The sequence below is a fragment of the Camelina sativa genome, chromosome 20, assembly GCF_030686135.1.
Source record: "Camelina sativa cultivar CO46 ecotype springtype chromosome 20, ASM3068613v1".
Taxonomy (NCBI): Eukaryota; Viridiplantae; Streptophyta; class Magnoliopsida; order Brassicales; family Brassicaceae; genus Camelina; species Camelina sativa.
Window position 1 is genome coordinate 35,028,670 of NC_141899.1, and position 17,641 is coordinate 35,046,310.

General features: G+C 38.5%; 1 pseudogene; it reads right to left on the bottom strand.

Annotated features, from left to right (window-relative positions):
* Nucleotides 1-224: 224 nt before the first annotated feature.
* On the bottom strand, nucleotides 225-840 carry LOC104772933 (pectinesterase inhibitor 12 pseudogene; annotated as a pseudogene).
* Nucleotides 841-17,641: the final 16,801 nt, after the last annotated feature.

Sequence of the window (17,641 nt, forward strand, 5' to 3'; positions counted from 1 at the left end):
TTCTTCTATCTACTTATTAATTGTTGTTGTACGCTTGTTTTTGATTAACGTCTCTTATCCAACCATGGAGTTGATGAACTTGTACTATTTATCTCTCTATGGAATTGATTGAATGGATAAAAGTATGTTTTGCCCAAAAAAAAACTTAATAGTAGTTTTTTTTTTTGGGGTTTTTGTAATAGGGAAGGATTGAGCGAGTAAATTATAGTTCATCTCATTTATATACTACGCTAAATGTGCGTATATGAGACGTAGGATTCCTAACAATGCATTTAACTATTTAAGTATGTAGTTTCATTTCAACATAGATGTAAAAGCTAAAGGAATCAAAATCATTTGAAACAAAACATTGTTATCTTTTGTAAACGGAGATTTCAGAGGTTTCTTTCCTTCTTTAAATCCAACTTCGCAACTGGGTGGTGCACCCATAGCGGCACTTAGATCCACGTTAGCGGTTTTGTAATCACCCGATTTAGCTATCCTTAAAGCTTCGGTCAAGGAATTCTTAGCATCAGAATAAAGCTCGAGGCAATCCCGTAACGGTTTCTCACTGTACTTTTCATATTTATTCTCCTTCAGAATCTTGCTCACAGTTTCTTTCATGCTCGATGTTTTGGACAAAGCGCTTTTCGTCGATGACATGACCAACCCGTCAAGACTACGTGCGGTTTTGCTCTGCGGATTCTCTTCGAGAGACTTGACGCAGAAATCGTAATTGATGTTCGAGTTTTTATCTGCAGCTTTCTCGCAAGAATCTCGAATCAAAGATTTTGCACTTGCGAATTCGTTTAAGAGGAGAAAGAACATAACGAGGTAGAGCAAGAACGTCATATTAAAAAAAAAAAAGATTTGGAGGAGCATAGACATTGACAAGGAAGTTTTAACTTATTTATAGTAAACCGAATAAATAATCTTACGCTTGTTTATCAAATAAGACTTGTTGTTATCTAACACAACGGCTTGTTTTTAGAGTGCTCATGTCACGCTTTACCACTCCACTTACTTCGTATGGCCTAATTGTTCGTTTTAACTTTTAACACTCTTTACTTATATATTGTCGCTTTTCGGGATGTGTTTTTTTTTTTGTTCTTCAATGTTACAAATATTACGCAATATACAAAAAAAAAAAAATTGTGCTACACGTTTTGGATAATATCTTTACACGTTTTGTAATGATTCAGAGCAAAAAAAAAGAAGTGAACATTATTTATAAGTATTAACCTAATGAATCGGTAAAATTGGGAGTTCTTGTATAACTTACAGCGCAAGTTTCCTGCTTTTGAACCTTTAATTTTGGTCAAGGTTCTTTAAACTGGGGAGCTTGAATGTAGCAAACGAGGATTAAGCGCACCTGTAGAGGGGAATTGGGATAAGGATGTGGAAGTTACAGGCGCGTGAAGGACGAATAAAAAGTTGACAAGTTGCAGGTTTGTCAAGTAATGACAAATAAATAATGAGTTAACATTGTTTGTTAACAAGTTAGTATAAGAGCATTGTTAGCTCTCTTTTATGCAATATTAGAACTTGTACTCTTTCTAAAACTTTCTAGAGTTATCCATTTCCTCATCGTTTTGCTGGAGAATCTCTTCTGACACTCTTGCAGGTGGGAAAATGAGGCTGCATTTCTTTTGAACGTTGTTTTATCCGATAGATGATCATTTCGGTGCAGTAAAACCATTGTCGTCTCTGTAGTCTCAATATCTGAAGTAGCTCCTCCAGAGTGTATATTATCAGATTGCATAGATGATATTTAAGACGATGATGATGCACGTGATAATTCATGATCAATAATGGGATCATTGTGCAATGTAGGAATAGAAGGGGCAGTATCAGTCGTTATAGAAACATGTAAAGGCAAAACAAAATGATCAAAGAAATCAGATACAGGCATGTTGGTCTTGAAAAGAAAAGTTGTTTCATGGAAAATACATTTCGTGATATAGAAATGACATTAGTACAATATGCATTACCTTATAACCTTTGTAACCAAATGATTATCCCAAAAACACACATTTATCTGCCCTAGGATTGAATTTATGTCTATGTTTAAGCAATGTAGAAGCATAACAGAGATAACCAAAAGATCTTAGAAAAGAATATTGAGGTTTCTTTTTAGTAAGTAATTCATATGGAGTTAGAGTTCCTAAGACTGCGGAAGGTATTCTATTTATGAGAAAAACTGCAGTAAAAACATATAAGCTCCAATAAGATAAGGGAACATTAGACTGAAACAAGAGAGCTCTAGTAACATTTAGTAAGTGTTGATGTTTACTTTCTACAACTAAATTTTGTTGAGGGAGTATAAGCACAAGAAAATTGATGAACTATACCATGTTTATTGATCAGATCAGAGAAAGCCAATTCCGGAGCATTATCAGTTCTAATAGCCTTGATTTTGCAATTATATTGAGTACTAACATAAGAAACAAAATGTGGTAACATGTATATCCAAGTTACACGAGTACAATCATCAACTATAGTGAGTAAGTATCGATAACCTTCAACAGACTCTACAGAGAAAAGACCCCAAACATCTAGATGGACAAGATCTAATGTCACTGAAGCCTTATGATTATTAGACTCAAAAGACAATTTTGTTTAGCTAAAGGACAAACATGACAAATTGAATCATTATTGAAACTAAGTTTTAATATATATAAGGTACCAGATAAGAGTTTTAACTTGTCAGAAGATGGGTGTCCAAGACGCTGGTGCCACTGATTTTTATCAACTTGAAAGGATCCAGCAAAGTGTGACAAGACAGGGGGTGCATCGGGTTGGAAGATATAGAGATTGTGTAGAAGTACACCTTTACCAATCGTCAATCCTTGAATACACTTCTGTATATAACAAGAATCAATGAAGAAATGAGCAGACATGTTATTAGTCCGTAAAAGACTACTAACATATATAAGATTGAATTTTAAAAAAAAAAGAATATGAAGAACATCATGCAAGATGATTGATGATGATAAATGCACAGTGTCACAATGCATAATATTCGCTCTGGATTCGTTGTGAAGTGAGACTGTAACTCCAGAGATTGTCAAAACTTCATTGAACAATTCAAAGTCAGAACAAACTTGACTAGTAGCTCTAGTGTCAATAATCCAACTATCATGAGGAAGTTTATTAGATAAAGCAGAAAGACATTGATGTTGAAAAGTGAATTTGTTTTTTCAAAACGAAGTGAAGTAGATGGAAAAAATTGTGGAAAATAGGATTACGGGAAGAATATTGTGCAGCCATAATACTAAGCTCTGTAATAGACGCAACCATTGAGGAAGGAACCGGATTCTCTGAAGACTTCACATGAGCAGAGAGTTGTTGAATTAATGATTTAGCTTGGTCATGGGTGATCTGACTAACATCCAGATTAATAACACTTGCAGCTGGTGGAGGAATGTAAGTTGATGTAGTATTCTCCACAGCTAATGAAGATCCAACCATAACATTGGCAATAGCATGAGATTGAGGCCGCAAAGCAAGAGAAAATTGTCCTCCCTGCTGAAAAGATTGAGTAGGATAACTCGGTGGCCTTTGAGACGCTTGATAGCCTGAATTGGTACTCTTGTAACCAAAGATATAATCAGGAGGATAGCCATGAAGTTTAAAAACCTTCTGAACAATATGACCAATCTGCCCACAATGAATACACACATGCCTAGAAGAACATGGCCTAAAAGAATTCTGAACTGCAGCATAGACATTATTGTCATAAGAGCCAGTGTATGCGATAGACTGTGAAAAATCTTGCATCGAAGTATCGCCATGAGAAGCCTGATTGTTACCCTTGGAAGCTGGTGTAATAGTCTTCTGCCTCTCATCTTGAGTGACATGTGAAAAAGTTCTTCAATTCATGGTATAGGCTTTAACATCACAATATAACGGCGAGTAGTTTCATAGGATTCATTCAATCCCATCAAAATATTTCTGACTCAACTTCGCTGTTGTAATTTCTCCCATAACAAAGCGACATTACATTCACAACGACCACAAGTACATACTGGAACCTTAATGTAATTGCAACACTCTTCCCCCACAGTGACCAACTCCGTATAATAAGCACTTATATCTAAAGATCCCTGTTGAATGTTACTCAAGCATTGTTCAATCTCATTGATGCGAGGAGCATCATCTTGTTTGAATCTTAATATAATATTCTTCCAAACACACTCAGCCATGGGTATAAACAAAATACTCAGACCTATTTTATTAGAAATCGAGTAGATTAGCCACATAGAGACCATATCATTACACCTAGACCATGAACCATAATCACGATAAGTCTCAGGTGGTTTAGTAATCGTACCATCAATAAATCCTAGCTTGTTATGCACATTTAGTGCCATACTCACAGACCGACACCATGAGTGGAAGTCAGCACTAGTAGTGTGACGACCGGAGACTAACACCATATCAGCATGATCGGAGTTATGAAGGAAGTAAGGATTTTCATTTTGATCAGTTGACGGACGAGTATTACCACTCGACCACGACTTTAGAACGAATCAAGAAACTGAAGATGAGAAATGGAGAAAAGAAGCTTCAATGGTGGCTTAATCATAAAGCTAAAGCACAATCAATTGACAAATTTGCAGAAGCAGTAAGCTCAAGAACAGTTACAAAGACGGCAAACACGAAGACAAAGACGATCTGATGTGTTGATGTACTCATTCTTTGATATGAGCTGAATTTGAGCTGTATCTGAGCTGAATTGATGAAGAAAATGATGAATCGTTGATGAGGAACGATGAATCAAAGATCTAGAGGAAGAATCTGAAGATCCGATGATGAAATTCAGAGATTTTAGTTTTTTCTTTAGTTTGTTAGAGACGTTCTTGAGAAAAGATTGAATGAGAAATCAGAGAAAACATTTAGTGCTCTGATACCATATTAACTTTGTAAAGTGAATTTCTAATTAACCAAATAAAGGAGTACAAGTGAGCCTTTATATACACTTAGCACATAGACTTAAGCAAAAGAAAACTTAAGCATAATTCACTAACTAGATTATAATAGATAAGTATAGCGTAATAGGATATAAAGATGTATTAATGGTGAAGAGGGTACATAATTTGGTGGCGGATTGTGTGACGCGATGGTTCACTACAAGAAAACATGGAATTGCCGACTGCAAGTTGCAACTTAAAACACAGTCGCTAAATTTAGCGACTGAATTGTGATTGTTTTGCTACTAAAATAAAACAGTCGCCTACTAGACGCTAATTCGAGACTGATGCATAATGTCGCAGTGTAGCCGCCAATTTGTGACTAATATGGAGACCAATTTGACAATCGCTAAAAATTGCGACTAAAGAGCTACTATTTAGCAACTGATTTATTTAATTTGGGCCTTAACAAAATTTGGACCATAACAAAATGGCCAATGCCCAATTCTTATTCGTTTTCTTCCCCGAACAAACCCTAATCTCTCATTTCTTTTCTCAATTGTTTTTTCTTCTTCAAGACGAAACAGCTAATTGTTTCAGACGAAACTTCAAAACCCTAGATCTAAATTCCTCTCAATTGAGAAACCGTAAACCCTTGATGGCTGGAGTAAAGAAAAGAGGAGGAGGAAGAAGAAACCCCTCAAATCGAACCTCTAGACCCTCACAAACGGAGAAACAAAGACTCTATAATATTCCCAGCCAGTATGCCTTCACGCGGGCGAACCAACGAGACCCAAACACTGATTCTCAAGGAATTCTTGTCTCAATCCTCCAGCCTCCAGCGAGACCTACACCTACTTACAGAGTTTATCCACCTCCGACAAATCTGTTCCAGAACTCGTGGAGCTTTCGTGGAGCATCCCTTTCCAGTGAAGCTCCAATCAGTCGTCCTTTTCCTCAACCTCTCGCCTCTGCGACGAATCCACCAGAATTCTCGGTCAACTTCGAGAGTCTCTTCAACCTTCAGTCACAAATCATCCTGACAGTCTCCTCAAGTCTTGAATATACCTCGACAGTCACCTCTACCTCGACAGTCTCCTCACGTCTCAAATCATCATCCACCCTCTTCTCAACTTCGAGCAGCCTCTGCATCACATCATAGTTCTTAAGCGCAAAACTCACATGAGGAAGAAGAAGACGAAGCTGATTATGAGGATGATGGTTTAAGGCAATCAAATCTCCCAGCTGATGTACTCGCTTCTTTGCATGACATGCTTGTCCAGCCAGGCCGTGAGTTGTATACCACTGTCCTCTCTCCCACATTAGAGCTTGGAACCACTTGGTAAGATTATAATTTTTAGTTGATTAGATTGATTAGAATTTTATTGGATTGATTAGAATTTTTAGGTTTGTTTGTGTTTGGAACACTTGTGTTTGTGTTTGATTAGAATTTTAAGAATTTTGTACTTTCGATTTGTTTCTGTTTGAAGTTTTGTTTGTGTTTGATTAGAAATTTACTTTTGATTTGTTTGTGTTTGAAGGTTTGGTAAGGACAAGTCAAAACTTACCCGAAAGATTACAAAAGTGTTTACAAACAATTTTGATGGGCCATATTACAGTTGGGGTTGTGTTTCTAATCAAAGAAGAGAAAGATACTTCTTGGAATTCGTTGTAAACTTCTAATCCTTTCAATTTGATTTCTGTATTTATAGTTTTTTTTTTTGGTTTTTTGATCACTAAGACTAGTCTTCTTTTGTAGAAAATACACATCTGGGATCCCTCACTAACCGGTGTGGTTCAAGAAATGTTCTATGCCATTTTTCAAAACCGTATGAAAGACATGGTTTCCAAGGCAGCAGCTCAGCGAGATCAAGTGAAACCGACTTGGATTGAGAAAACTATTTGGAAAGAAATGTGTGACTATTGAAACACAGAAGAAGCCATGGCAAAGAGTGCAACCACTTCAGTAGCTCAAATGTCTGACGGTAATGGTCTTGGCCCTCACAAGCATGTATCAGGGCCGAAGTCTTACTTACAAATCGAAGAAGGGATGGTGAGTTAACCTTTTCATTGTTTAATAAGTTACATCAGATGGTTCCTATCCTTTTAATTGTCTAACATTTCAGGAAGTGGAATTAGGAAGACTGCCAACTATTCCTGAAGTTTTCTTCAAGACTCATACCAAAAAAAATGGTACCTTTGTGGATAAGAAAGTGCAAGCAGTTCATGAGGCATATAAGAAAAAAGGGAAGCTAAGTTGGCTGCTCTGGATAATGACGAGTCTTCTGATGGTACTTCACGTCGATCAGAGCTATCTCAAGAGGAGGATGATGAGCTCTTTCATCAGGTAATTTTGCTTCTTTCTAATAAGCTATTAAGTTTTTCATTGTTAAGAAATTATGTAACTTTTTTTCTCTGTTTTGTTATGCAGTCTACTTTCATAAGCGATAGAGGAACATACTTTGGAGTTGGAAGTCTAGGGAGTTACATCAACGAGAAGCGGAAGTCCCTGGACGCTTTTCTTCTTTCACAATCCTGCAACAACAACTTGAAGAAGCTAACCGCAAAATAGAGCAACAAGCAGCTCTACAAGCAGAGCTTGACACTGAGGCTTCACGGGTTGCAACTGAGACGTTACGGGATGCATCTGAGCAACAAGCAGAGATCAAACACTTGGTGAGCTTCCTCAAGACTAACCCAAACTATGTCGCCTTCCTCGAGTCTCAAACCAATGACCCTGACCCTGCTGATGTTCAAAGTTAGGTTCCTTCACTATCCCTCCTTCCCTCATGACCTTAAAAACTTTTGTAATGGTTGTACTATTGTATGTTGAAACTGCTTGTAGAACTTATGAATGGTTGTTTGGATGTTTTCTAGAACTTATGTATGTTGAAACTTATGTCTTTGTTTAATTACATGTTTGTTATGTTTTAGTTATAGTTTTCATAATCAGTTTTGGTATTACAAAATCAAATAATTCAATTTTACCGGATTTTTTTTTGAAAACCTGATAAATCGATAATTAAACAGTCATAGAACAATCACCAAAACGTACACAAATCAGTAACTAAAAACAGTCGCAAATGAGTAACCAAATCAGTCGCTAAAGCGTTGCAATCCAGTCGCCACTTATAGTGACTGTTTGGCGAGGGAACAACGACCAAAACTATCAGTCGCCAAATAGTAGCTCCGTGCCAACTCTTTAGCGAATGATTATTTAAGCGATGCTCTGTTTAGCGACTATGGACGTCAGTTGCCAATCAGTCGTTACTAGGTAGTTTGCGACTGTATAGTGACTGTTTTTGTAGTCGGTAATTACATGTTTTGTTGTAGTGGTTCTACAAAGCCCTCAAAAAGTACATTGATTGTCATTCTGTTCTGTTTATGCTTTTTGATATGTTTTGGTCATGTTTCCTCAGATTTCTACTTAAGTTGTGTTTCACATGACTTTGGTGAGTAGAATTGTGTTTAACTAAATGACGTTTTGAATTTTAGTGATAGGATTGTTGTATTGATTCCCAAAGTGGATTATGATATGAACACTCTTTTCTAATCTTTGAAATGATTTTTTTCCAAGAATATATATGACCTTTCGTGCTTGACAGTTCTTAATTGAAGCAATTGATGTAGAAAATTGGTTTGATGTAAAGAAGAGAGGAGAAGCAGATAAGAAATTAGACAAGAAGGGTCTTGAACATAGCGAATGTCAAATTGGGAGAGACTTCATCCAACACCATCCAACTCGATTTTGCATTCATTTCTTGAGTACGACGTATAATTTGCTAATTGTTTTAAGTACAAGAATGATATCGTGGCTACTTAACAGAAGCATAAAGACAAAATTATCTTAAAATTAGTTTATTTGTGGGCATTAGTTCAATGGATCACCTTATTGGTCTTACATGATCTGTAATTTTTTTTACCCCAAACAAATAGACTGTTGAAGAAAGAGAAGCCTAGGTGGAAACTGAAGTTGAAAAAGATAATTTCCTGGTAAAATAAATATTTGTCAAATGCATCCATACATGCAACTACTATACACTTTGAATTTGAATGTCATCTATTTAGTGGCCACTTTACACTTTGATTCATGGGTTAAATAAACAATATTGTTTCAAACCAAATTCATATTATTATTGTCACTCGAGTACTTTAAAATATTAGTTGATGTTTGGATTCATGAATTATGTTCGGTTTTGTACACGGTTTTGCCTACCCAAAATTGCTAACATATTATTTGTTCCAAAAGTGAAGTTTTGAAACGATCTGACCCGTTTTTTTTTATAATAAATACAATACATAATTAAATATTCCATACTATTTAATTAGCCAATTCAAACTACAACTCATCATTAAACCAACAATAACCATTGAGCATAGTGGAAACATACCAATAATACAAAACCAATACACATCAATATAATAACACTCTTAACCGTCCTATCCAACAACCTAGCATAACTCTATCTAAGGTTACAACATAAACAATATATCCAACAACACACAAACGAGACCCTAGATCATCTTCCTCCTCATCGCTATGATTCCACATCACATACCTGCACCACAAACAACAATTGAGATGCGTAAGTATTATCACAAATACTTAGTGACAAACACAACAAACCAGGAAATCACGAATCAAACAAGTTGGTGTCGACCGACACCAGGTAGGTGTCGATCGACACTGGCCCAAACATGGTGTCGACCGACACCCACATGGTGTTGATCGACACCGACCCCGCAGACACGTTCTGCTCGAAGCCGATCATTGAATTCTCTCTTTTCTCTTAGAACGGCCAAGATAACCTCTTTTCACGACCTAGGTCGAGTTTAGACAAACCAGAAACGAAAATTAAAAACAACTTGGTCGAACCAAACATTGATGGTGTCGATCAACACTCCCCTTGGTGTCAATCGACACCCCTTCCGAATAACCAGAAATTGGTTCGCGGGTGTTACAATTCTCCCCCTTTAACAAAAGATTTGTCCTCGAATCTGCAACACACCGCCACTAGACCGCAAAACTCATCCAACCACCGCCACAACGGTTCGCACCATCCAACCATCTGGTCTGCCACAACCATGACACCACTGGTCCACACAATCCCGACCCCACCGGTGAACAAAGTCCTGACCCCACCGGTCAATCCAAACCATACTCTCCCAATCATCACCACTGTGGTCCCCCTGACCATCATACACATGACCCTCCAAGTCAACACATAGTAAACCCCGAGATTGAACCCCCATCAACCCCAAGATCTGCGTCCGATCTCAACCGTAACCCTGAGATTGAACCCCCATCAATCTCATAAATCCACATCCGGTTACCTTGCTTACCCCCATGTCCTTGACACTTTTTCCACCAACTCATCTGCTCTTAAGTCGCAACCTTCAAGCCATACCGATCACACTCTCAGACCCCCCCTCTTCGAGCCATACCGTCTCACCCTCGGGTTGTTACCCTCGAGATCTCGGTACCAGGAGAACCCCCATCTCCTCTGGAGAACCCCCATCTCCTCTGCCACCCTCAGGACTACAGTCCTTCGAGCTATCAGTATCTAGGGAACCCCCTTCCCCTCAGGAGAACCCCTATTTCCTCATGAGTTGTTCAGGACCCCCCGTCCTTATAGCAAACGGTCATAAAGTCTACAAGCATTTCTCCAACCGTGATCACCCCCCGTGATCCGCGTAGAACATCTCAATGTCCTACCAACACCATATCCTCTCCAAGAATATCACCACTGCCATGGCCACCCCCAGGCCTCACTACTAACATCTCAAACACTTTGGTGTTTACAAACACCCTCTTCACTAATATACAAGTTCTAACTATTCATATAACTTTCTATTTTTAGAAACTTTTCATTTTTAGAAACTTTCTATGTATGGCAACCTTCCATTTATAGAACTCCCGAGCGATTTCCTTTTCCATAAGATCCACAAATTTCCAAAAACCAAATAACTCCTTTTTATTAAAACCTTAAGTGAAATAAACATTGGCAACTCCAAACGAAAATACATAGTTGAAATAAAAAGAAACAGAAGCCAAACTAAACTTCGGGTTGAGCACCCGGTCCTCCCTTTGGTTGATCCGCACCCTCCATCATCTGCCTCCACTTAGGACAGAAAGGCCTGATGTGCCCCTCCTCTCCACAATGGTAACACAATCGACAATATTCCTGTGGATCACCTTTCTTGGGACAGTCTGCCAACCTGTGGTTCTTGCTTCAACATCTGAAGCACCCTTGTCCACCTTGCTGCATACCTAGCGTGCCTTCCCGCTTCCTCTTATGCCTTTTGATATGATTGTGGCAAGCACAGAGCCAGAGGCTGCAGAGAAACCGGAGATGGTGGGAAAGATCTGATGTTCATATATTTTACCTTGTTTTCCCTTAGTTTATTCACATCTTCTGCATCTTTTGCTATCCATTTAGGCCATTATTGTGTAGCTTTAGCACTAATCATGCATTAGAGTTTGGTTGCATTGCATTTGCATCTTTTCATGCATAAACAGGTGATTTTGGAGCTTAAGGAGCATGGAAGCAATGGAGAAGAGATGTGAAGCAATCATGAGGAGGAAACAAGGGAGTTAAGGCTCAAGAACCAAGGTCCAGAGTCCAACTCAACCGCACACTCGACTAGACACTCGACCGTGTGCTGAGGAGGACTCGACCGAGTGGAGATTGCACGAGAGAAGCCAGCTCGACCAAGCCACTCGACCGAGCACTGGTCGAGTTGACCGAGCTGTTGACTACTTTGACTTTTTGTATTTTTAGGGCTTCCACTCCCCTCCTATATAAAGCCTTGTACCTGCAGCCACCAAAAGAGTCCAGCTTTTTAGATATTCTCAAAACCTAGTTTTACCCTTTTGGGAATTATTCCTTTTGCACTTTTATTTTTCTTAGATTTTGTACTTGAAAAAGACTAAATTCCTCAATATTGTTGGTTTCATAACTTTTTTAATATTGAGAATTTGAGTTTGATCCTTTCATTAATATTGAAGATATTTGTTTCATCTTTCTGATAATGCAAGTTTCAATATTTTCTGGGTTTTTGACTTTGTTCATCATGTATTGTTGTGAGTAGTTTCCTTAGGATCTTGAGGATGGGTTAGGCTAGGCTTTGTTTGAGGTTTGTTTGCTTTGGTCAAGCTTGATAGTTGTAGATCTCTTCTAGGGTAGATGTTCTTAATGCTGATCCTATATCTGAGAGGGTAGGATCTGATCTTAAGCTTCTTAGCATCACACCAATGTTTAAGAGGCATAGATAAGGCTAGATCTAGAGCTTACCATCTTGCTTGCTAAGAGATTAGAGGTTTTGCTTGGTATGGGACATATTTCTTAATGCCTGCTTGTGTAGATTCTTTACTTTGTGAGAAAAAGTCTAGAGAGGCATAGGTTTGATTGATTCTTGCCATGAGAGTGGAAGAAGCTTGTCTTAGATTAATGTGTCTAGAGATTAGCTCAAAGCTTTGCTTGAGATTTGTTGGCCAAAGTGTGATAGCCTCATTCATTAGTCTAGCCCATGAATCCCTCCTCAAGGCCTTCTTTGTTTATTGATATCTTAGTCTTAATCCTGTTGCTTGCTTGTTGTTTTATTCGTTCTTGTGTTGCTCTGTTTTTCTAGCATTGCTCTGTTTTCCGGATTATTCTAGCTCGACCCTGTACTCGACCTACACTCGGTCGAGTGCTTGCTCGAGTTCATCCCCAGAATTCTTGTTTATGATTTGTGATTGTTCTGTTTCATTCCGGTTTCATTTTAGTTGCATTCATTTAGTTTTCAGTTCATTACCTGTCTTGCATTAGTTCATTAGTAGTAGTTCCTACTTCTGTTCTTGCTTCATTACTGTTACAATCATTCAGTTTCATTTGCATCTAGTTCTTAGTTCTTGTAGTTTATTTTCTGCATTTTACATTTCCATCTTAGGATTGTTAGTGACAAACAATCTTCACATTTGTCTTAACTTAGATTCATATGCATATCTTAATTGTTCACAAACTCATTTAGGATTGATACCTCTTATACTGCAACAGCATAAGGGGAATTGAAACACCCATCCATCATTCCATTCATATCTCACCATTGCATACATTCATCATCATTCACCACCATAATAAATACTTGTTTCAATTTGGCGTCGTTGCCCATTTGAGTGTGTTTTTGTGACATTTAGGTTCCATATTAGTCTAAGATTAAGTTCGTATAACCACTTGTTCACTACTGCTCTTGTTTCTTCTCCTGCTTGTCTGTGATTGAGTTTCAGGTGCCAGCTCGACCATCAACTCGACCACCACTCGACCGAGTCGTGATCGAGCACCTGATCGAGTCAGACGCCGGATCTAAATAGACAACACTTCCCAGTCGACTCGACCATCAACTCGAGCCTGTGCTCGACCGAGTGTCTGTTCGAGTCAGTAACCATGTTTCAAGGCAGTGAGTTCTATTATGCACCCATGCACCAGCAACAAGGTTTCCAGACTCAATGGTGTCCCACTCCAATGTTTCAGACCTACCAAGCCCAAGAACCTGACTGAAGCACTATGCTGCAACAATTGTTGCTTGGGCAAGCCAATAAGCAGATTGAGGAGGCAAGGCAGTTTGAAGAGCTGAACCAAAAATTGAATTCCTATTCTCATGACCTGAGTCACCAGCTTGAGAGTCTGACCTCTTCATTCCAGTACATGGAGAGCTCCATTGCTTCTACTTTAGCTCCTAAGCCACACCAACATCCTCAACAAGCTATTCAAAACCAAAGGGAGTTCACTGCTAAAGCTATCCATCTCCATGAGGAATATGTCACTGAGGGCAGTGAGGTTCAAGGTGGGGAGGATTCATCACAAATTGAAGCCCAGAGTGAAGGTTTTACTGAGCAGACTGAAGTAGAGAAACAACTCGACCTGGTGCTCGACCACACACACGATCGAGTACCTGATCGAGTGACTGATCGATTTGAAGACACAGAAGCTGTTAAGCCTGGTAGATACATTCCTCCTGCTTACAAACCACCTCTACCATTCCCAGGGCGTTTCAAGGCACAAAAGATAAGAGAACTCAGGGAGATCATTAAGAAAAGGGAGAAGATAGCTTTGCAACAAGAGAAAGAGAAGCCTTGAAAGAGGAGGGTGTAATTGAGAAGAAGGAAGTGATGGCCATACAAGAGGTCATCATTGCTTACCAAGAAGAAGAGAGAGGACCTGCTTTGGAACAGTATGCTCCACACCCTCTCTATCAGGATTTTTTACTTGAGATGTCAAAGAAGAGGGCTCATGACCAAGATATGAAGGATTTGAAAGAGATTGGGAAAGCTATTGTCCCAACAAAGCTTGAAGATCCAGGCTCATTCAACTTACCCTGTTCCATCAGCTACATGCACTTTAATAAGTGCCTTTGTGATTTAGGAGCTTCAGTGAGCTTGATGCCATACTCAGTGGCTGAGAAGTTGGGGTATGAGGACTTCAAGGACAACAACTTCTATGTCAGTCTAGCAGATGGATCCAAGAGGGATGTGGTTGGAATGATTGAAAACCTCCCTATCAAAATATGAGAAGCAAGGATCCCAACTGATTTTGCAATCATGAGCATGGAACAAGAGCCTGAAGACCCTCTTATCTTGGGAAGGCCATTCTTAGCTACAGTTGGGGCTGTTATTGATGTGAAGATGGGGACTATCAAGCTCCACCTGACTGAAGACTTCACTATGAAGTTTGACATCAACAATCCTACTAATCTGCCTTCAAAATATGATCCACCTTACACTATCAAAAGAAAGGAGGATCATGAGGTCTCAAGTGAGGAAACTGCTTCAAGGGGTAAGCTAACCTTTCAAGAAGATTCAGTGGAGAAGCTTAAGAATTCTGTTCAAGAAATAACTGCTTTAGTCAAGGATCTCCAAGTCAAGCTGAACAAAAGGACTTTGAAGAGAGCAAGGCCAAAGCTCAAGGTTAAGAAGAAACATGGTTCAAGTGCTAAGGAAGCAGTGATCAAGAAGGAACACAAGGGTTATCAAGTAGAACCAGGGGGGACTTCATCACCTCCTTGGTCTCCAACTCAAGTTTGAAAAGCTAGAAGAAGTCAAGCTCAGTGACTTTAAACAAGCTCACTAGAGAGGAAGTCCCTAAGGTATCCCTGTATATATTGCTTTGGAATTTTGGTATTTTGATTTTTGCTTTAGTGTTTTCATGGTCAGGGAGGCTAGGGAGTCTGAATAGAAGAGCAAGGGACAGTTAATGGAGACTCGCAGTCCAGCTCGACCCCCCCAACTCGGACACGCACTTGACCGAGTCACGGTCGATCGCCGTCATCGAGCTGCCCCAAAGTCCATCTCCAAGCCACCAACAAGACCCAAACTACTCCTATGACAGCATGCAGATGGATGTGGACAACTTCTTCCACAATCCCTAAGGTACCACTATCACCTTCACTTGTAAATATCATTGCATTTGACATTGTGTTTTGTTTTGTTTTTAGTCTTGAATCCTCTTACAAATTTCTTTCACACAGAGGACTGTGTGATTTAAGTTTGGGGGAGGGTTTGAGATAGCATTTGACATTGTGTTTTGTGTTCTTATTTCAAATTTTTATCATCATCATGTTAGCACTTGCATAAGCATCTAAGGCATAGAAAAACCATAAAAATTTGAAAATTTTTGAAAATTTTTGAAAAAAAATCTTTATAAAAAAAGAGTGTTCATGTAGTTTGCATTGCATATTAGGATCTTGTTTAGCATGTTTCATGTAGGATTGTATAATATTTGCATTAGGGATCTATGATGAGTAATTCCTTGTTAGCTAGCTTATTTACTAGACTAGGATCAATGCCCAAGTTAATAGTATTTTGATGCTAGTTGAGTAGTTAGAAGCATAAGATTGAACCAAGCCTTGAATTCTTGCATTGCATTTGGTCTATATTGAAGCATGTTGTGATTTGATGCCATTTCCTACTTATAAGAACCTAATATTGACTTTTAATTATCAATGTGTGCATTGCTTTAAACTCATGAATACCATATACATACTTGGATCATCTTTCTCCTTTTTACCACTCTTGTTGATCCAAGTAGCTGATTAAATCATTAAGATCAGTTATCCTACCCCTAAACCAAACCTTCTTTCAAGCCTTGTTGATTCTTGAGTGTGTGAAGCCTATTTTTGGGATTGAGCTTGGTAGAAAGTGTTAGGTTTGAACTGACAAGAGTAAGACCTTGTGTAGTTCTAGTTTGCATTTTTCAAACTAGATAGGACTAGGTGGTTCACTTGTTGGGTTTGGGACTTGGCTGTTATAAAAAGAAATGAAAGAAAAGAGAAAGAAAAAGGGTAGAGTCTTTAAGAGGAGATTGTGTTTAAGCAAAAGTCTAGTGAAAGGATGGGAAGTAAATGTTGTTTAAGATGGTTCTAGTTAAGGAAAAGAAAAGAAAGAAAAGAAAATTTTAGCAAAATGCTTATATCTTAAGAATAAGAAGAAAAGAGAACCATAGCAAATAAGTAAGAATCCCCCATCCCACTAGAAAGATCAAATAAGAAAACATCTCCTAAGACTTGAAAACCAAAAGAGAAAAAGGGTTAAAGAGAAAAGAAGAAGTAAAGGGTAGCACTAGGATCATTTGGGTTTAGATTGCTAGGATAAACACTTTGGGTGCCTTCGGGTAGACAAGGTTTTATTCTTGTATGTGTCTAGGTGTTCTTACCTTTAGCATTCTTCTAAAGCTCAATCCATTTTCATGAGAGAATCTTGATATTGACAAGCCCCACTCTAAAAAGAGACCATCATTGTCTCAAAACCCTTTATTACCAAACCAAATGAGTTTAAGCATTGCATAGAATTCATTCATGTTCTTGTTTAATGAATGTTAAAGGAAATGGTTGATTTGAATGCATGTGGATATCTAAGGCTCAAATCAATAAAGGTTGTGAAATGTTTGTCTAAAGTCTTTAATTCCAGCTCATTCAACTTGCATCATAGTATTAGTAACTTGGACATTGATTCTAGATGGTCTTTTTGCAAGCTTTAGGAGCTGAGATCCTATTTTTAAACCTCACTTACCTTCTTATGTCTTGCTTATTTGCTTGAGGGCAAGCAAAGACTAAGTTTGGGGGTGTTGATGTTCATATATTTTACCTTGTTTTCCCTTAGTTTATTCACATCTTCTGCATCTTTTGCTATCCATTTAGGCCATTATTGTGTAGCTTTAGCACTAATCATGCATTAGAGTTTGGTTGCATTGCATTTGCGTCTTTTCATGCATAAACAGGTGATTTTAGAGCTTAAGGAGCATGGAAGCAATGGAGAAGAGATGTGAAGCAATCATGAGGAGGAAACAAGGGAGTTAAGGCTGAAGAACCAAGGTCCAGAGTCCAACTCGACCGCACACTCGACCAGACACTCGACTGTGTGCTGAGGAGGACTCGACCGAGTGGAGATTGCACGAGAGAAGCCAGCTCGACCAAGCCACTCGACCGAGCACTGGTCGAGTTGACCGAGCCATTGACTACTTTGACTTTTTGTATTTTTAGGGCTTCCACTCCCCTCCTATATAAAGCCTTGTACCTGCAGCCACCAAAAGAGTCCAGCTTTTTAGATATTCTCAAAACCTAGTTTTACCCTTTTGGGAATTATTCCTTTTGCACTTTTATTTTTCTTAGATTTTGTACTTGAAAAAGACTAAATTCCTCAATATTGTTGGTTTCATAACTTTCTTAATATTGAGAATTTGTGTTTGATCCTTTCATTAATATTGAAGATCTTT